The following is a 22429-nucleotide window of genomic DNA, read 5'->3' as shown; positions in this document are numbered from 1 at the left end:
CCAACTTATGACTCTAATATTTAATAAGTCATGTTTGTGTGAGAGAGATTGTGTTTAGCAATACAAGGTTGTGCTTTAAATTACAAAGAACAGTATGGGTATTAGCCATACTAGGAAAATTTACTGTACCGGCCATTAAATTAACTAGCATTTAACCTGCGTAATGCGCGGGGAAAATTATACACTTTTAAAATACCATCAAATTGACATAACAATAAAATTAAATACAACAATTAATATGTTTATTAAAGGCTTTGTTTTAATAATGCCAATCAATTCCAAAAACAAAAATTACAATTGTGCAATGTAGTGTCGGGTTCGATAACAATGTCAAAAGTCCAAAATTCCCCATAGCAAAAAATAAAGTCTTAAGTACTTATTAACCAAAAAAACATCTAGTGAGCAAAGCCATATTCTAGCTAGGTCTGATGTACTATAAATGCCAGCTCTGTTTCACTTGGATGAATTGAGTCATCATCAGCCACCTGCAAAAACTATAGCAAATATGTAGAACCCCCTCAAATGGATTCTTTGGTGTGCTAAATGGGTGATTGTTGTCCAACTGGAGGCAATAGCATAACGAAGATCTATTTAAAAGTAATCTTTGAAATAATAGAAACTAATACAACCTTTTGAGCTCCATGTAAGGAGAATATATTCAATAATAATATAAGGTAAAATTCCAATGTATAAATACAAAGAAACAATATTTTAATTTCTATTGGTAGAAAGTAACTGATTGATAAGAGAAAGCATTACTGATATAAAAAAGAACTTTGATGTAATTATATAAGTATTATAAGATCTTTTATAACCTTAGCACTAAGCAACAGATTGATGTAGATGCCAAAGATTTTTGTTCTAATCTTAAATAAATATAAATAAACAAAGCATCAAACATGGTTAACAATTGAAATTTTTAATATATAAACATCATCTAAATTAAATCTGTGAAAAGTTGAAAACCATAAAAGAACAAAGAACCTAAAACAAAATTGGAAAAGAAAAATAAATTCATATTTTTCCTCTGCCAAGTTACAATTTGCTCAATATTTTGTAGTCTGAATTCTAAGAATGCATCTTACAGTCCTAGCCACCAAATTTCCACTATGGAAGTTTCAAGTGTGTAATGGTCATAAGCATTATAGTGTCAAGAGATTTTTTTTTTTAATAATTAAAAGCACATAGTTCTTGTAATTCAAATGGTTTTATTTTTAGATAAGTTGTAATTCAAGTGGTTATTTAGAAAATTATACTAAACCGATGTCCAAAGTTGAAGCACATACATGCTAGAGGAATTGCATCTAAAATCTCATCTTTAAAAAATTTAAACTCATCAAGCAGTTTGTATATTTTCTGTTTTCTTAACTTTTTACATCAGACTATTAGAGAATAGAGGTAAAATTTCTTCTTTTCACCAAGTATAGACATTTCCTTCACTTTAGATAGACTATTAATTCTACTTTAATTACTTATCAAAAAGCACTTTGAAAGAAAAACACTTCCATTTCTGCACAAACAACATCAAAAAAAAAATTCTCAGTTGATACAAACTACTTTCTATTCTTCTCAAATAGCACTTGGATTTACATATCCAAAAATTGGGTTTTATTAAATACTCCAGAATATTTATAAAATAAAATAAAATAATAAAAAAAAAAAACAAAACAAAACTCAGTAAATAATTAATTATTTTCATTCATATACCAAAGCAACAATACCAAAATAACCTTCTAAAATATAAGCCTTTTTTCTGTTCTTCATGAGCAAAATTCTAGCAATGCAAAACAGCTACCAGTTCAACTTCTAGAGGATTTTCAAATTGTCTTTTTTTTGCATAGCAATCACTGGGAGAAACACTGAATTTCTATAACGGCACCCACTCCGGCAGCTCCCAACTACTAAAAATATCTTCCTGTAGTGGTTAATTGTGCATTGTACCCCGGTTTTCTGCACTATTTTATTGCTGATGAACTGACAGAATTCGTCCAAAAGCAAACTAAATTTCAGTTATTGAAAACAACTGAAATAAAAAATTTATTCAATTCGAAATGAATCTGTTTTGGCTGCCAAATATATATTGAACAATATATAAGAAAACCTTGAGTAAAAAAAATTACATTAGCTCACATTTTTTTAAAAAAAAGGTTGACTTATGAATCCAAAATCTTCTCAACTACATTACCACCAACAAATCATTTCACTTGTCCTTACCAAATTTGCTTGCAAATACGTAAATTGACTGCTTACAAATAAAGAAAATATACATTGTTACACCTCTGTGATATAAAAGACACAATAACCAACGTCTTGAGTTATTCTTGTTACAGTACAATGTTATGGGAAAACAATGCACTTCAAAACACTAAACTAAGTGGCATAATCTTTAATGGGACGTTGTAGGCATCAAGACCTATTATAAAAATATGAAGAATGGAAGTATTTGCCTATTTTAAAAATACTAAACATTGATATATGAAACAGCAAATGAGTTCCACTAACCATTACATATATCATGAATTCCATCCAACACATGATAGACATTATTAATTTAGCCAACTTTGAAAGCAAAACAATATATATATATATATGAATAAAATTTCTACTTTGATTTTAGTTTAATTTTTTAGTTTTGTTTTAGACCTACTATCATATAGTATATCTTCAATTTGTTATGCCTTCCAAAAAGAAAAATAAGAATAATATTATTACATCAAAACCAAAATAATCAGATTGGCTAAAGAAACAATATATATATTTTAAATCTTATAGTTGAAGATAATAATTCTTTACTACAAATTGGCGGGACTGATACATACAAATATTTATGCATGTGCACATTTATATACCTTGCTGCCCCTTTTTTAACCATGCCAAAATTCCAATGAGATAATTATGATAAAGCTTTAATCATCTCAAAACAGAATAAAAGTACTTACAGAGCATGCTCTTAAAAAAATTCCAAGGCATAGGTAGGAGCTTTCACTGTGAATGACCTCAAGCTATGTATCCACACCCAATTTTGCATCCCACCTTGGCTGTGGGAAATTCTAGACCAACTCTGTTAAAAAAAAAAAAAAAAAAAAAAAAAAAAAAACTATTCAAGTTCTATTTTTTCAACCCACAAATTAGCAAACAATATTTTTAAAAGGCAATCTTTAAAAGAAAAAACATATTATCACCAAAACTAATCAAAGACGTAAATGTGTTCGCGAAATTGATTTACCAATTGCAATTTCTATAAGCTTTTATTAAAAAGATAAATTGCACATACAAATGTGAACTATAGAAACTAAAGCAATAGAAATCCAAAACTTACTGCATAAATAAAAACCAAGCATTACAGAAAAATACTTCAAGAAGTAACTAAAAGTAAGGCTTATGATAAAAAAGACTTCTCAATCTAATGGGTCCGAAATTCTTTTTTAAATATCCTTGACACAACAAATTCTCTACTAATAATGCAATAGGCTCTTACAATATTAAAAAATAAAAAAGACCAAAACCGAAATATCATATTGTGTTCAATCATAGAAACATTATGGCCTTCTGCTACGTTTTTCTAGTATCAGCCAAACAAACCATGCTTTCTCATCTTGTAGTTTGCAATCGTAGTTTCTGTAAATTATATGACAGAAGACTATGTATTGTAATATGTTTTTCACTTACTGAGATAGCTTACCAATAGATATCAGTTGCTATATAAATTCCATCATCAATTACAAAAGCATTTCTCACTGTTTTATGTTTTTTTATTTAAAAAAGTTATTACCTCACAGCAGGCTTATCTAGGCTCCAAAAACCATACCAAACATAGATGGTTTCAATTTTTAGTAAATTTTATAAATGAGATAACATGCACACACAAAAAAGAAGAAGAAGAAGCTTGTTCTACGTATTAAACTTTCACAACAAAATAACAATAAAAAAGTATGGTTCAATATCAATAGTTTGAGATTAAATTTAATCTCCTTGGTGGGATAACAAACAAAAATTAAAAAAAAGAAACTACAAATACAACTCTTTTTTAATCTATATAGTATACCAGTACCACTCCTTCATTGAGGAATTTTATCAATCATATATATATATATATATATATATACAAATCCTCCCCCCAAAAAAATTCATTAGCATTGCTAAAATCAATGCAATAAACTTTAACATAAAAGAATTAAGAAAACCCATAAAAACCAAAAAATAAAAAACAGCCCACAATCCTTTTCACACTCAAGAACAGGTGGAAACTTTTTATTACCTTGACAATCCTTCCAAATTAAATGTACACTGCCACCAACAATAGCCAAGTTGCTCTCTAAGAAGCTTTCATGTACACAACCCAACCATCAAATCACAATGAAAGTTGTCAACCACCTGCCAATAAAAAAATCTCATTTTATACTTCTGAAAATATCAGAGACTTTCTCTGCAGCCAAACACAACAATAAAAAAGGGGGAAAAAAAAGGAAAGAAAACATGCTGAAATAAAGAAATGGAACCTTATTTGAAACAAATTGAAATCTGAAAAACGAACAAACAATTTAACTGATTCTTAGGTGCAGATTTTAGTCTTATAATCCAAATTGACTTTTGAAATCAACAATACTTGAACTAAAAGCAATTTAAAAATAAAAGAATTAGTAAAACTAAATAAAAGTTAAAACAATTCACAATTATATTATGCAATTTTGTCGGAAAGGGAGGAAAAGAGTGACCTTGAAGGAGTCGGTGCTTTGGGCTAATCATCATTGGGGAAGAGAAGAAAAAAGGCCAACAAACATCACTTGAAGAATTTTATCAAACAGCTTGTGTACATGTAAAAGAAACAACACTTAATGAATCATTGACAAAAAAACCTTCCTAAACACATATGTATTAGTACTTCCGAATTTGCAATTTGAGCCCATATCTAACCATAGTTGCCTGGACAATATTCAAGTGCATATTAATTAGCTTAAGATTAAATTCCCATTCTAAACATATTGGGCATAAATCAGCAATTTCAATCTGAGAAGAACAAATTCCAAATCAAATGAAAATTGAAACTGTAATAGATGATGGGAATAAAGTTGAGAATAATAATGAGTTAGGAGAGCAATAAAATTGATTACTTGAGCAAACAAAGTCTTGAAAGAAATGAGAGGTACCAATCAGAATCTGTGTTGGACCTGCGAGAACAACTTGCTGCAAGGTTTCGTGAGAAGAGACCTCTGTTTCCTGAAAAGTGAAAGCCAAAAGAGAAAGAAATATACGAAATAAAGAAAAAACAGAACACAAATTGGAAGCAGAAAGTAAAACAAAAATAAAAAAACAACTTGCAGTTTTGGTTTTCAGATGGTTCTAGGTTTTTATGCTTTGAAGTTGTGTCCCAAAAACCAAACACAACAATTAATAACAGAAAACAGAGATTAAAAAATAATAATAATAAGCATGTCAAATTAACCATTTAAATTAGGGGAAAAAATGGTGGGAGAAAGAAGAGGCGCCTATCAGAGAGACTGAACATTAAAATGTGAAAAATATCATTGAAACATTTCCTTAATGCACCAAACGAAAAGTGACAATGTTTCGGTGTTTTAAATGTAAATACAAAATCAACCACTTGTTAACAGAAGTATAAATTAAGAACCGGGAAAATAATGGGGAAAATTTGTATAAACTTAGCTAATATGGGGAAAATAATGGGGAAAGTGTTTTTTTTTTTTTTTTTATTAGTAAAAAATGCACTCAAATAACTTTACAAAAACGAACAAAGAGAACATAGGAAACCAAAATATATCGAAAAGGTAATGAAATATATATCAATTATAAAAAAAAAAAAATTTTAAAAAAAATACATGAATGAAATGCCATGCATGTAGGCAGATACCCAAAACGAATGCAACCCAAATAGGCAAAACAAAACCTATTCTAATCCAAATTCCTGAGTAAATTATTAAAAAATCTAAATCTAAATCTAAACCAATCCAACCAAGAAATTCAAACCTAAATTATATTCAATTCCCAGATTTGAAAACGAAAAGGAAAAGGAAAAAAAAAAAAAATTAACTTTACTGGTTATGGGTACACAGCCTATCTCTCTGATGGTGGCAGATTTTTCTCTACCCAGCCCCCACTCCGTGCCTTCTCTGTTTACCATTCTGCCAAGGTTTTGGGCCTGCAAAATTGTTTAATGAAACTTTTTGATTTCATCGCCTCTCTCTTTCTCTGCTTCTTTCTCCGCGTACTCATCGCCTTTCTCTGTTTCATCGCCTCTCTCTATTTCTGACCCAAAATACCAATCTAAATCATAATTAACACCCAATTGATTCTCCAAATAAAAACCAAAAACCCTAAATTTTTAAATTTAAAACAGAACTATACCAGTAGCGATTCCGGTTCCGATAGTCAGGTAGTGAGTGGAGGCTTACGGTGATGGCAGAAGATCTGGGTGGCGCCCTTCTCTCTATCTCTGCCCCTCTATTTCATTCTTGACTCCCCTTCGTTCTTGACGCTTCATCTTCCTTACTTCTTCTTATTCCAGGGAAAGAAATTAGCGGACAGTTAGATGAATAAATCTGACAGAAAGTGAGACACATCTTTTCATTCTTGATTGCAAACTGCAGTTTTTGATCTCTCGATCTCTCTCTCTTTCTCCGTTCTCTGCCTCTCTATTCCTCTGTCTCTCTTTTCTCTCAGTCTCTCTTTCTCCTTTCTCCGTGTAGCAGTTTCTTTTTTTTTTGGTCTTAAGCGGTTAGTTTTCTTTTTTATACCAAGAAGGCTCCAAACAGTGTTTAACGTAGTGAAAAATCATAATCTATCGCTTTTAAACGGTGCGGAGCAATACCAAATGATGTAATTTACCGCTTTTTTTAGTGTAACGTGTTAACATCTCCTTAATTGTAGGAGAAGGTTTCTACAATTATCTATACTACTATTTAAAGGGCTTCCCCTGTTTGGATTCCACATTTTTCATGCCTAAGATACCCTCATCATACCCACTTACAAGTTTTCAACTACCGAGAATAGATATGTAAATTAAAACTCCTACACTTTAAAACCACAAACTCACGTACGCTTTACAGTTTCTATCTCACTTTCTCTCTCTCATTCTTCTTCAAATTAAAGACATTTAGTTTAGCTCTATATCATCTTCTCTTTTTCTTCATATTAAAGATATTTACTGTCAGAGGTTTCAACAAATTTTCAGGTTCTATCTTTTGCAAGTTCCTCTTTGTTTTCTTTTCTTTTGTTTATGATTGACTTTCTTTAAGTTCTACTTTTTTTTTTTTTCCTTATATGTATCACGTTAACTCTTTTTTTTTTCCCCTTCTTCTTTATTTTAAAATGTAATTTTGAAATAAATGGTTCCTTCATATACTCCACCATTGTACTTCTTAATGAATTGTCATTTCATGTTGTAGGTATTGTGATCCAAAGACAGGGTTGTCTTATGCTACAAAAGAAGTATTCAAAATCATTCTCCAACAGTTAAACAGAATGACTTCCCTTACCTCTTTTAATAGCCTTTGTTTACATTTTAAGAAATTATAACCTTGATCACCTCATGAATAGATAGTGAGTTTTTTTAAAAAAAAATAAGGTCAACAATGTCCATCACTCTCTTATTAGGTTTTTAATTTTATTATTTCTTAAAAAAAAAAAAAAAAGGTTTTTCATTTTATCAAAGGTTAACCACAATTATCTATTTCTAACTGCATTTGCACTAAATACATCCAACTTTATCAAAAGGTTAATCACAATCATCTACACGTCTATCACTACTAAACAGCTACTAAATTTTTTATTTAGAATGAATTTTTTTTTTAATTTGTGTAACTTTTATGTATATCTAAATTATCCAATTAAAGTTGTCTACATCTCAAAAAAAAAAAAAAAAAAAGGTTATCCATCTCAAATTTATGGGCCCACATGCATTTGGTAATCAGGTGGGTTCAAGAAAAAGAAAAAAATCGTCAATACCCAACGTGCATGTTATTAAAGAGAAGTGTAAATTTTAAATTTGATATAAAGCAGTTCTTAGGAGTAAAACAGGAGAGTGAATGCAAAACAATTTGTTAGAGTAAAATGTGGAGTGGAATTCAAAACGTTTTAGGTTTTTATTTTTTTTTACAAAAAGTGGGATTTTTTTTTTCAAAATAAAAACGTGGTAGATAATTTTTTGTTATTATAAAAAAAAAAAATACGTTTATGATTATCCGAAAACGTGGTATTGATGATTATCACTACCAACATTTTCGGATAACTACTATTTTATTCAAATGTTTGCTTTATTCTATTTCTTTTTTTTTTTTTGGGAGAAGAATTTTCTATTTTCTATTTCTATTTGAATTCAAATATTTCAAACACAAACTCTAACAAACTTAAGCTATTATCTTTAACAACATATACATTCAAACGTTGGTTGGTTAATTAAAATTTTTAAAAAAAAAAAAAAAAAAAATACTTGGTTTAACCCTAATTCTTTTATCTCTCTCAGGTTCATGTACGCACAAACTTTTTGGATTGCATTGAGGAGTCATTGGAATGGAATATTAGATAAGTTCGGGTGAGAGACTTTACAAGAATTATTATGTAACTTAATATGAAAAAAAAAAAATATATATATATATATATCATGGTATAAATTATATACCAAACCAATCTATACTACTATTTAAGGGGCTTCCCCTGTTTGGATTCCACATTTTTCATGCCTAAGATACCCTCATCATACCCACTTACAAGTTTTCAACTACCGAAGATAGATATGTAAATTAAAACTCCTACACTTTAAAACCACAAACTCACGTACGCTTTACAGTTTCTATCTCACTTTCTCTCTCTCATTCTTCTTCAAATTAAAGACATTTAGTTTAGCTCTACATCATCTTCTCTTTTTCTTCATATTAAAGATATTTACTGTCAGAGGTTTCAACAAATTTTCAGGTTCTATCTTTTGCAAGTTCCTCTTTGTTTTCTTTTCTTTTGTTTATGATTGACTTTCTTTAAGTTCTACTTTTTTTTTTTTTCCTTATATGTATCACGTTAACTCTTTTTTTTTTCCCCTTCTTCTTTATTTTAAAATGTAATTTTGAAATAAATGGTTCCTTCATATACTCCACCATTGTACTTCTTAATGAATTGTCATTTCATGTTGTAGGTATTGTGATCCAAAGACAGGGTTGTCTTATGCTACAAAAGAAGTATTCAAAATCATTCTCCAACAGTTTAACAGTATGACTTCCCTTACCTCTTTTAATAGCCTTTGTTTACATTTTAAGAAATTATAACCTTGATCACCTCATGAATAGATAGTGAGTTTTTTTTAAAAAAAATAAGGTCAACAATGTCCATCACTCTCTTATTAGGTTTTTAATTTTATTATTTCTTAAAAAAAAAAAAAAAAGGTTTTTCATTTTATCAAAAGGTTAACCACAATTATCTATTTCTAACTGCATTTGCACTAAATACATCCAACTTTATCAAAAGGTTAATCACAATCATCTACGCTTTCAGTTTCAGTAGTGTAATTGAAATTTTTATTTGTAACTAAATCAAATATACATATATATTAATACTTTTCAAGAGTTCCTGATAATGGCTCATTGCCGATTCAAGAGGCTCTCAATGATAGCTTAAGGATAAATTACTACCATAGTCATCTATCAAATCTCTTGAAGGCTATAAGGTGAGTTGCTATGCATATAGTATTGGGAATTTTTTTTTCTTATATAGGTAGATAGTGGGAGTGAGAGAGGTGTGCTGGTTTAAAGTACAAACATGTGACACCCTAAGAGGTTGTTTGGATGGGATGAGTTTTGAGTGATATCACTCAATTTTCTGTTTCCATCATCCAAATTGTGTGGGTCCCATGGAGGAGTAGTTGTTTGGATGAGTTTCCAGTCATTGTTTTCATGACTCAGTCACTCAAAAATCCGGATCACAGTCATGGAAAATGAAACCTGTTTTCATAACTCAAAATCTAATTTTCAGTGGCATGTTTGTAAATAGGAGGAGATTATAGGCCCCAAAAGCCAGTCACATCCCACCAGTCATTCTCTCTTTTTTTTTTCCCTCCACTTTTCTTTCTTTCTCTCTTCTTCTTTATCTGTTCTTCTTTTTGTTCTTCTTTAGAGCAAAAAGCTCATACTCACTGACCACTCACACGCGCAATGTTCCTTTTGCTTTCTTCCGATTCAGTGTTCTTTCTGTTCTTTCTTTTTTGTTCTTCTCCCACCGGTCATTCACACGCCAACCCACGCCGACCCAAGCTGAGAGATCATCGGCGTCAATCTTCGATCATATGCCAAAAAGCTCCACCACGCACTCGTTCTCCTCATTGTTGCTATCGTACTCGTTCTTCGATCTGGCCGGAGCGTCGAAATCAGCATCCACAGCAACGACGGATCTCCATTGGAAACGATTGGAAAAGATTCAATCTGGAAGCTCTGTTGTTGGCGCCAGGAACAGCTCCATTGGAAGCTCGTTTCCGATCTAGAAGCTCTTTTTTTCTTTTTTTCTTTTTTTAAATTTCGTGGTGTATCATAAATAAGTATGAATGAAGTTTTGATTTGAGGGTGATGAGCTGCTTTATGTGGTGTTAAATTGTTGAGAGTTTTTGTTGTTTGTACTTCTTTGGTTAAACTGTGAATGGAGTTTTTGTGTTAAACTGTGACTGTGGTGGTAGCAAAATGAAATGTGCAATGAAGAAAATGGTGGGAGATGAGGGTTTGGCTAGTAGGCTAACAGCAGTCTCTGACCATTGCTCAGGTATGGGTCCCACAAAAAGTAAAAAAATTTGAGTGACGAAAAGTTGAAAATTTGTGCCAAACAGGTGGAATCAAAAAATTGGGATATTTTAAGTGATGAGTGATGAGTGATGAGTGATAGGTGATGAAAACTGAGTGATGAGTGATGAGTGACCATTTTTTTAAAAACCAAACAAGCTCTAAATGATGCCATTATGACTGGATGATCACCAAAACCTTAGTGTTAAATATATTATATGTGTGTGAATTAAGGAAAGTACCACCAAAGTCATCTATCAATTCTCCTAAAGGCTATAAGGTAAGTGACTATGCATAAATGTGTGGAGGGATAGTGGAGTTCGAACCACATGCATGGGGCACCATAAATGATGTTATTATGACAATTGAATTAGCATTTAAACCCTAATGTTGGATATATTATATATGCATGAAAAAAGGAAATGCTATAATACCCACAACTTTTTAGATATGGTAATTTTGTCATATTCGCTAGTTACTTACATCACATTGAGCATTAATTAATTTTCTTATATTCCTATTTTATTTTTGATTATTTTATTTTTAACTATGATATGGTCAATTATGATAGTTTTTACCTCAAATCTAATGTAGGTTTAATCACAAAACTTAATAACTCTTTTCTATTTCTTAATTTTGTAATAATTGTAGACATGCAGTAACAGGGTCACACACGACAGTAACTTTATTATATTTGCGTATCACATTCATCAGTAACTCTATACTGGATATCATAACTCCAAAAATATTGGAGAAACTATGGACCCACATGAGTTAAAGTTCTGCATAAAATTAAAATTTAAAAAAAAAATGTATAACTTAGTTAGAACCAAATCCATATACTATAAACTTTTATTAATGGTTAATTTAGCTATGCAATGATAATATTAACCCTCCAGCTCTCATATTACACCTATACTCCTACTTTCATCTAAACTCTCAATATACAATTACACTTAATACCTTATTAACTATCAAAACGTATGATTGACCCCTCAAAGTTATAACTTTGTTTCAATGTCCTCTCTACTATCTATTTTGGTATTAAGTATTACAGAATTTCGCACTGAAAACCTTATACTCCTCTTTAAAATGGACAACTAAGGGATAAATTGAGTTTTCAATGCTGAATTCAGTTAACGTTAATAGGAAAACAAATGAAAAATTGTTAAATACAACGTATTTTTAAAATTTGGGGGTGGGGGGGGTGGGGGGAGTGTTGATCGTCCATTTTAATAGCTCATGGGTTAAGTGTAATTGGAGTAATAATTTAGGGTGGAAAATTGTAATATTCTCTCTCTCTCTCTCTCTCTCTCTCTCTCTCTCTCTCTCTCTAAAACATTAATGATTATGGTTTTGGCAGGGCTGGGGTTGACGTGAGAGGATACATTGCGTGGTCAGTTCTTGATGACTTTGAGTGGAATTTTGGTTATACTCTTCGGTTTGGCATCACTTACATAGATTACAAAAATGGGTTGACAAGATACATGAAACGCTCTACTCTGTGGTTCAAAAATTTTCTCCAAAAGGAAAATGTCATCAAAAGCGAACCTTTGTTGTACATGAGTAGTAATTTAATTTTGAGCAACTGATTTGTTGTATGTTGAATTAATTGTTTTGCTGTATCCTCCAACATGCACGTATTCTAAAAATCAGTTCTAAATTTCTATATAGTGTATTACAATAGGGGTCTCCCAGTTTCTTAATTTGGGTCTAAAGATGATAAGAGACAACCAATCTGGTATTAATTCTTGTTGCTAAAGATAAGTAAACCTACTTATCTCAAGCAGATTTGAAGTCATTTGAAGATTGAGTTCTTCAATCAGCTTCTTGACTGAACACAATACATAACTAAACTATTTTGGATGCAATCATCATTAACACTTGTTTTGATATAGAAATTTATCAACACAACTTAAAACATAACTGTCATGAGATTGGGCGATGAAATAATTTTTCTCATTTATCAAAAAATAATAATAATCTATGTTGGGATCCTTTTTTTTGTCACACACGTGTTTGGTTTTGATTTGCTAGTACTCTTTCTCCCTAAACTCCTAAGCACTTTGTGCATAGAGAGGTGTCAATCAAATTACAAAGCTCTTGATGAATAATAATCCTCAATTAATAATGAGCTATAAATGAGGGAAAGAAAAAATTAGGTGCAACAAGCTAAAAAGACTTGATCGTGTGTCAAGTTATATTTTTTAAGTGCAATAAGCTGACTTGGCACACAATGATTAGAGGGTGTAAAACAAGAGTTTTACATCCAATCTGTATTGAATTTAATCGCTTCTTATTATACTGCTATATTAAGGAAAGACTCAGCTCTAGACCTGTTTAGAACACTGGGTATTAGCATAACTCAAACTTTGGGTAGAGAAGTTTATGGGAGGTTAGGATGATTATGTTTGTTGTCAAGTAGAGCAATTTGGTTTGCCCAGTTCAATTTGGCTTGTTGGTATAAGAGTATTGGCATCTTTTGGAGTTGATAAATTTTTGGGTTTATGATAGTGGACATTAATTGCAATTAGGCTAGCATTATATGCGGATATGAGGTTGCAAATGAAGTTTATATCTTGGAGTGCAAAGTGCAAGCATCTTTCCCATACAATTGGGCTTTTTACGTATGCATAGCTTCCATGGGCTTTACAAACACTCCAAGCCTACTTACAAAAGTTTCCCCATAGAACCCAAAAATAAGGAGGAAAAACACCCTCTCTTAGGCTGCGTTTAAATCGACTTCAAACCAATTTCGGAAATCAATTTCCAGAAAATGCATGCGTTTGGCTATCACGGAAAACATTATTTTCCGGAAAATGATTTCCGGTTGACCACAAATTTCCCCTTTGACCACGGAAATCCATTTCTGCCTTCATTTTCACTTCAATTCACTTCCGAAAAGAGAGAGAGAGAGAGAGAGAGAGAGAAGAGAGAGCCCAGATCAGAGAGAGAGAGGGATGATCCCGCCGACGAGCGGCGCGATCGACGATCGCGCCGCTTGTCCGATGATCGCACCGCGCGGACGAGCGGCGCGGTGCACGATCGCGATCGTCAATCGAGCGGCGCGATCGACGATCGCGATCGATGAGCGCGCTCGACGAGCGCTCGTCGATCGACGAGAGACAAGCGCGTTCGTCCGAGCGATCGACGAGAGACGAGCGCGTTCGTCCGACAAGCGCGCTCGTCGATCGACGAGCGCCGCTCGTACTACGCTCGTCGGACGCTCGTCGGACGCTCGTCGGACGAGCGTTTTGCTGAATTTGATGCATTTTCTGGTAAAATAATTAAATGAACCAAACACCAAAATTAATTTTCCGTAAAATGAATTTTGTGACAGCCAAACACATGAAAACGTTTTCCTTTCCGGAAAATAGAATATTTTCTGGAAATGATTTTACGCGAACCAAACACAGCCTTAGCCCCCAAACCAAAATTCACATTCTTTTTCCCTTGGGCTTTCTATGGGCTTGGTCCACTTAAGGAAAAGTAAAAAGATGATTATTTGGGCTTACACCTAGATAAAAGTTTTATTACGGGAAAAAAAAAAAGGTTTATGACATTTGTATTTATTAGAAAATTATAGAATACTTTTTTTGATACAAGATAGAATTTTACTCTAGTTTAATATAAGTATATATGTGTGTGAAGTTTTCTCCTGAAGACTTGAATCCTGACCCTTGCCCCCCACACTCTACAAACACTTATACTTGTGGAGTAACTATCGTACCAAGGGTGTGCGGTGGTTAAATTATAAAATACTTTTGAAGTATTATAAATAGGTACTTCCCTATCACATGATTATTAAATCTCATTATAAATTTAATTAGTGAGATTTACTATTATATGAGAGTAGCAAGAACATATTTATAGTACTCCTTGAATTCTCTATAATTATCTATTACTTATCTCATCCTAGTAAATCAATCAATCAATCATCAATATATATGAATAGAGACTTTGGTTATGTTTGGATTCGGCTGAAAAAGCCAACGCGTCTGTGTTTGGATTTTTTTTTTGGCACGCTTTTAAGAGACAAAAAAATAGGTCCCACAGTACTATTCACACATTTAAAAATTATTTTGCTACAGTGTTTTTCAATTTTCAGATTTCAGTTGTATCCAAACGGATCCTTTATGTGGAAAAGTATGAGGTTCTGCCATATAGCGCTCTTCTTGAGAATTCTCTCGCATTAAAAGATAATGACTCTTTTTGTACTAAATAGCCATTAATTAAAAGATAATGCTCTTTGCTTCCTTTAGTTCATTGTTTCAAGACTAGACACCAAATAAAAGATAATAACTATTTGTTTTCTTTCGTTCATTATAATAATAGTTTAATAGAAAGCATATAAACAAAATATGGTACTACTTCGTCAATAACTATTAAATTAAAGTCAAAGAGAGGTTACGTAATCTATAATCTCTTTTCTACAAGTGAGATTGCTTACCAATATGTTATTTAAAAAAAAAAAAAAAACAATCAGCGTTCAGAGAAGGCAACAACTAAAGGAAGAAGATGAACCATGGGGTTGGGTAGCTAGGCGTAGTTGACAGGTTGAAATTAAAGAATATCCTTATTTGTTTGGATAATTTCATGTGTATTTGAGATGAGTTGGCATGGAGGGCTATGAGTAGGTGTATATAATGGAAGAGAGGATAAAACCCAAAGTATTTGATTGCTATGTAATTTATAAAATATTCTATGTATATATGATGAAGATTTGAAAGATTTATGGAGAGTACTTTTTTTTATTAAACATTGACATAGATGGTGGTAACTTTTTTCTTTTATGCTCAAGTCTATGATTTCTTAAACATTGTAAAATGTATTTGTCTCATTTCCCTCTTACAATTCATGGCAAAGCACTAAATGACAAAAGATACCCAGTTTTGGAATCGAAAATGGGTAAGGACTGTTGGGCTTTGTGGAGCCTAGTTTTGTTTGATCTGGTTCGACAACCTGACCCGACCCGAATAATATTGTGTGGTTTTTTGGCCCATTATGTATATGTAGAAACCGACTTTGATGATTAGGGTTTTAAGGAGGTTGTGTTGCCGTGTTTTATATAGAGAGAAAAACTATTGTAGTTGCAATTTTGTACTCTGTATTCTTCCCTAATAATAGTGAAATCCCTGCAACTCCGTGAACATAGGCAAATTGCCAAACCACGTAAATATTGTCTTGTGCGTGTAATTGTTTTCTTTGGCATATGTTTTCTCTATTTTTTGTTTCTCACAGGTAAGGAATTCGGCTTAAATTCCCTACAAGGACTAGGTTTTAGTTTGAACTTAGTTTTACTAGCAAACTTTGTAGATTAGTCATGACTAACAATAATAGTATACTATTGATGAACCCAACGGGTTATAAGATAATTTCTTAAAGATTTTTTGAAAATGCACCGGGCATCCCACGGAATATCGGCCAGTAGCATTTAAAGGGTGGCCTTGACTTGGCCTTGGTTTTTTATATGTGTTCGTGTAGTTTGGGAGGTATTACTTTGCTTGACATGACCCACTTCATCTACTCTTGGGGATTGGGCTTAGTATTCAAGTCCATAGACGTGAAGTTTATCTGGTTCAGCTCGTTATGTAGGGCTCTAAAATATACCCAAACAGTGTACTTTGGTGCAAAATTATGCACCTAACATTCTTGCTACCAAATGTGCTACGACTTCAACTACTCAACACTAACTCGCCGTCTTAGAATTAGCAGAGCTTTTATCTTGTAATTTGCTGGTGTTTCCTTTGTTCAATTTGCAGCTGCTGTTGGTGAATCGCCAATGGCTTCCCAACCGGTCAACCAGTAGTAATAATTCTATATTATAGGACAAATTTAGGCCTTAATTTATTAAGCCATGTGATCCAGATGACCAAAAATAATACTTTAATATAGACCAAGAGTAACAATCGGTTTACGATTTATATTTTTTATTTTTAATTTGCATGTGGATTAGGAAAGAGACACTAAGAACACATGTCTCAAAGATTTTAATTTGGGTACGTATGCAAGTATTTAAAACTTCCAATAATTAATATGGTGCATCACCTAATGACTTTGATGATCCCCCAACATTATATAGCTAGGGAGTTAGAGCTAAACAGTGCACTGCAACCAGAAGTTAAACATGGAAATTCATCAACTATTCTTCTACCTTGTGGCTCTGTCTTATTTTTTTGCTAGCATTGAAGGTCTCAGCAGGAGTGATTTTCTGGATGGTTTCGTGTTTGAAGCAGGATCAAGTGCTTACCAGGATTAATTACCAGCTCTAACATATATGTATGGTGCTTTTGCATTAAGTATGTTTGGTGTTTTAAATCTTTTTCCTTTACAGTATGAAGGAGCTGCATACCAGGATGGCAAAGGGACTAGCATATGGGATACTTTCACTGCGACACACCCAGGTCTCAGACTCTCTTTCTTTCTCACTCTCTGCATCAATGTTTTCATTGGTACATTAATTCTTTGCAAATTTCATTCTCCACATGATTTTAGCGGATTGTCTCTTCAAAAGTAAAAGAACTTGGAACACTGAATGCCACTTAACATTGAGTTCATTTTTCTTACTTTGTGTGTGTGTATGAGAGAGAAACCAATGCAAGTTAACAATGGTAATAAGAATTCAGTTGTTGTATGAAGACAAGTAAATGTTGGAAAAATAGTTTGAATGATTGCTCAAATTAATTAACAAAGATATAAATCAATTTCAATAATATAGCAATACTGTAAAATAAGGATTTGCTCAGATCAACTAAACAAAATCAACAAGTGTAATAGCATATATAATTCAAGATTAAGCAGAAACTTATTGCTGAGACATATGGAACTAAATCCATTATCCTTAAGAAGCGATTTCGCTCTCCAAGATATAACGGCAACTCTATTGGTGTGCGCACTCACAAATAGTGTTTCAAACTCGTCATTGGACGCCCAATATAAAGAGATCGAAGAACACAACAAAAAAATATAAGAAAAATTAGTGCACCGAATGGAACCTATCACTTTTTTTTTTTTTCATAATTTGAACGAAACCTTACCTTTGTTTATAATAGGTGCACGGTTTAAAGATTTCTTTTTTGAAAGGTGTTAACAAACCCATCGTAATATTTGAGAACTTCCCATGACACTGCAGACCTTTGTTTTGGAAGGTGTTAACAAAGTCTACTAATACTTGAAGGAATATTTGCCAATAAAGAGCAAGAGTTTTGGTAAGATAGAAGAGATTAAGGGAGGGTAAAAACTGTTTCGGAAAGGAGTTGAAAATTATGAAGAGTGAGAAGGAATTTTTTGGGGTAGGTGGACTTAATTCTCACTTACCATATCTACCAATTTGGCCAATAGCAATACAGGTGGCACCATATGTCACCTACCCAAAAAATAAACTTATTATATTTCTTTTTAAATTTTAAAACATATCCCACAGTAAATACTATTTCATTGTACATCAACAACTAATCAAATTATTAAAAAATAACTAGCCTCTGAGCACGCGCTCACGCGCGTGCTCAGAGGCTCTTCTATTTTTTGGGTAAGGATTAATTTAGAGCATTTATTATAATTTGGGATTACTACATTTTCCAATCACCAAAAAAACCTAGGGGTGTGATGAGTGTCATGTGTGGAGAAATAATTGCCCAATCACACCCCTAGATTTTTTTGTGATGAAATATTATTGTGATTGGAAAATTATTTCTCCACACGTGAAACTCATCACACCCCTAAATTTTTTTGTGATTGAAAAATGTAGTAATCCCAAATTATAATAAATGCTATAAATTAACCCTTACCCAAAAAATAGAAGAGCCTCTGAGCATGCACATGAGCATGTGCTTAGAGGTTAGTACCCTTGATAATGGATGTTGATGAACTGCAAGCTACAATTATTATTAAAGTTAAAATTTTTAAATTTTTTTTAAATTTTAAATTTTTTATTTTTTTATAACAGATTACAAAACCTCATATATATTGATATTTTGCTCAACTCCTAGAATATTATGTTAGTTAGGCAAAGTTCTCCCTTCCTTTTCATATAACGATATAATAAATCTAGAGATATAACTTATATTTCAACTTGAGAGCAAAAACAGATACAATATTTTAAAGCATCAATTGAATGTAAGAAATAGAAAACTAAAAAACATTATAAGTAAAAGAATAATATTTTCTTATATACTTATCCGGATAATCTTGGAAGTCAAGTAATGAAGTCTTTTGTTATTCCAATGCAGTAATATTCTATTCGGTTTTTTTTTTTTTGATATATCCAGAAGAAGAAGAAGATGAAAAGGAAGGAGGATATAACATGAAACTTAAATAAAAACTGGATAAGCAAAAGAAGTTAAAGAGAAGTTAAAATTTTTAAATTTGATAGTAAAGCAGTTTCTTAGGAGTAAAACATGGGAGAGTGGAATTCAAACAATTTGTTAGGAGTAAAATGTGGGAGTGGAATTCAAACGTGCTAAGGTTTTTTTTTTTTTTTCAAAATAGAAACGTGGTAGATAATTTTTTTGATACAACGTGGCTTTTTTCATTAGGTTTTTTGTTTTCAATTTTTATCAATTTAAGATTTTAAACCATTTCTTATGATTTAGAGATAAAGATAAGTTTATTAAATTAAGGATATTTCATTAGGGTTTTTTTTTTTTTTTTAACTGAACGTGAGGTTTTTTCTAAGAATAAAATATTAGAAATTTTACTATTTAGTTGTGTTTTTTTTTTTTACTCAACGTGAGGTTTTTTTTAAGAATATAATATTAGAAACATGTGTTAGAATAAGTGGGTTAGTAGAAGTGTTCCTATTTTGTAGGTAATGTTTTGTCAAATTTATCTAAAATTTAGGACTCTTTAAATTGATAATTTTACATGTCTAACCCTACTATTTTACATGTCCATTCCAATGACTCCTCAATGCAATCCAAAAAGTTTGTGCATACATGAACCTAAGAGAGATAAAAGAATTAGGGAACAAAGTATTTTTTTTTTTTTTTAAAAAAACTTTAATTAACAAACCAACGTTAGCATGCATGTTATTAAGGAGAAGTTAAAAATTTTTAAATTTGATAGTAAAGCAGTTTCTTAGGAGTAAAACATGGGAGAGTGGAATTCAAACAATTTGTTAGGAGTAAAATGTGGGAGTGGAATTCAAACATGTTAAGGTTTTTTTTTCTTTTTTCTATTTTTTTTTTTGAATTTGAATTAAAAAAGGGTCGGCCAGAGTTTTTTTTTTTTATTTTTATTTTTTACAAAATGTAGGATTTTTTTTTTTCAAAATAGAAACGTGGTAGATAATTTTTTTGATACAACGTGGCTTTTTTTGTTTTCAATCACCACCAACATTTCAAAATTAAATTTTTAAAAAAAAAGAAAAGAAAAAAAAAAGAGAGTTAACGTGATACATATATATAAAAAAAATAAAAAAATAAAAAAAAGTAGAACTCAAGGTTGCTACATACCTAAATAAAAAAATTTAACGCCAAAAACATATACATTCAGTCACCACCAACATTTCAAAATTACATTTAAAAAAAAAAAAAGGATAGTTAACGTGATACATTAAAAAAAAATGTAGAACTCAAGGTTGCTACATACCTAAATAAAAAAATTTAACGCCAAAAACATATACAATGAAAAAAAAATATATATATATATATATATATATATATATATGAAGAAGGAAAAAAAAAAGAAGTGAAGTGAGGAAGGAGAAGGAAATAGTAATTGATCATTTATATGAAACTATTTTTATTTCAATTCAAAATTTTTAAATAAAATGTAAACAAAGGCTATTAAAGGAGGTAAGGGAAGTCATACTGTTTAACTATTTACGAATGATTTTGAATGCTTCTTTTGTAGCATAAGGCAGCCCTGTCTTTGGATCACAATACCTACAACATGAAATGACAATTCATTAAGAAGTGCAATGGTAGAGTATATGAAGGAACCATTTATTTCAAAATTACATTTAAAAAAAAGAAGAAGAAAAAAAAAAAAGTTAACGTGATACATATAAGAAAAAAAAAAGTAGAACTTAAAGAAAGTCAATCATAAACAAAAGAAAAGAAAATAAAGAGGAACTTGCAAAAAATAGAACCTGAAAATTTGTTGAAGCCTCTGACAGTAAATGTCTTTAATCTGAAGGAAAAGAAAGGAGGATGTAGAGCTAAACTAAATGTCTTCAATCTGAAAAGAAAAAAATGAGAGAGAGAGAAAGTGAGATAGAAACTGCAAAGCGTACGTGAGTTTGTGGTTTTAAAATGTAGGAGTTTTAATTTACATATCTATCCCCGGTAGTTGAAAACTTGTAAGTGGGTATGATGAGGGTATCTTAGGTATGAAAAATGTAGAATCCAAACAGGGGAAACCCCTTAAATAGTAGTATAGATAATAATATTTATAGTAAGACTTACTCCAAGCTACCCTTAAGTATGCTTAGTAAAGTAAAAAATTCCTATATATCAAGATTTGGAACACTATAATACAATAGGCTCCCCTCTCATATCTCTAAGAGTACTAGTATTGGGGGTGTAAACACCCTTTAGTTGCTATTTACAATCCAAGTCACCCAAAACTCACTCCATCCAGGTTTGTAAACTTAAAAAATTTGCAACCTATGAATAGTAAGGTTGCATATATACAAGCTTACTATTCATAAGTTGTAAAAAAATATATATTATTTTAATATGTGGTTGTGTGTGAAGAGAAAAAGTGAGTGGGGAAAAAGAGAGAGAATAATATTTTTTATTATTTTATTAGGTAATTTATATTATTTTATTGGGTTGTACGTAAAAATAAAAACTAGGATGTAAGGTAAGTTATAAAATAAGTTGATAAAAAATATAAAGTAGTGTTTAAGAATGGAAAATAGGTTTTTCTTTTTCTTTTTTGCATCTCTCGATCCTAATGCTCTAACATTTACATTTTGTGTCTTTATTCTAAGAATGTGTCTGGATACCACTTATTTTACTAAAAACTTATTGCTGAAAATAATAAAAAAATAATTTTTGGATTACTGTTCACTCCCCCAAACACTATTTATTTGCTTTAATGCACTGTTCATGTCCCACGAACAGTGCAAGAGGTGTTGGTAATAAAAAAAAAAAAAAAAAAAAAAAAAAAAAAAAGAGAAAAAAAAAAAGCAAAACACTAAATGTGGAATCCAAACGGGTACTAAATCTAAGGGGTAATGGTAACTTATGTGCGATGAGTACAAAACGACCAAATCCACCTAAGAATGTTACATGTGCACGTAAATCTGTAAGTCAATGTACTTAAACCGTTGAATCCTTAGAATAATGCAAACCCTAAAAGGTTTTTTTTTTTTTTTTTTTTGGCATTTGACCCTAAAAGGTTGAACCTATATCTATAAGTGAATGGAATTATGTGACTTATTTGTTTACAAAATACGCTGGCTTTTCTTTGTGTCATGTATGTATGTATATATATATATATATATATGGTCCGTTTGGATATAACTTATTTTTGTTGAAATTGAAAACTGAAAACTAAAAATATTGCAGCAAAATAATTTTTAAATGTGTGAAAAAGTACTGTTCACTCTTTTTTACTGTTCATATGCCTTGGTGCACTGTTCATGGGACATGAACAGTGCACCAAGTGCTAGTCTTTAAACAAAAAAAAAAAAAAAAAAAGCCACAAACGTC

General features: G+C 31.4%; 1 protein-coding gene and 1 long non-coding RNA gene across 3 annotated transcripts in view; one reads left to right on the top strand and one right to left on the bottom strand.

Moving 5' to 3' along the window:
* Nucleotides 1–22429, top strand: part of LOC115984402 (beta-glucosidase 17-like) — a 35407-nt gene that overhangs the window by 2545 nt on the left and 10433 nt on the right. The gene's annotated exons all lie outside the window — the stretch shown is intronic.
* On the bottom strand, nt 1769–6689 carry LOC115984320. Of its 2 annotated transcripts, none has more exons than XR_004090479.1 (7): nt 6364–6689; nt 6050–6264; nt 5148–5217; nt 4716–4805; nt 4259–4374; nt 2940–3061; nt 1769–1974 (listed from the first exon to the last, which is right to left on the bottom strand). It is a non-coding gene; the product is annotated as an uncharacterized LOC115984320 (long non-coding RNA). The 2 variants fall into 2 exon arrangements; XR_004090481.1 differs by lacking the exon at nt 1769–1974 and adding an exon at nt 1987–2101 and having other exon boundaries at nt 2365–3061.

The sequence above is a fragment of the Quercus lobata genome, chromosome 4 (assembly GCF_001633185.2).
Source record: "Quercus lobata isolate SW786 chromosome 4, ValleyOak3.0 Primary Assembly, whole genome shotgun sequence".
NCBI classification, from domain to species: domain Eukaryota; kingdom Viridiplantae; phylum Streptophyta; class Magnoliopsida; order Fagales; family Fagaceae; genus Quercus; species Quercus lobata.
This window is presented reverse-complemented; position numbering and strand designations above follow the sequence as displayed.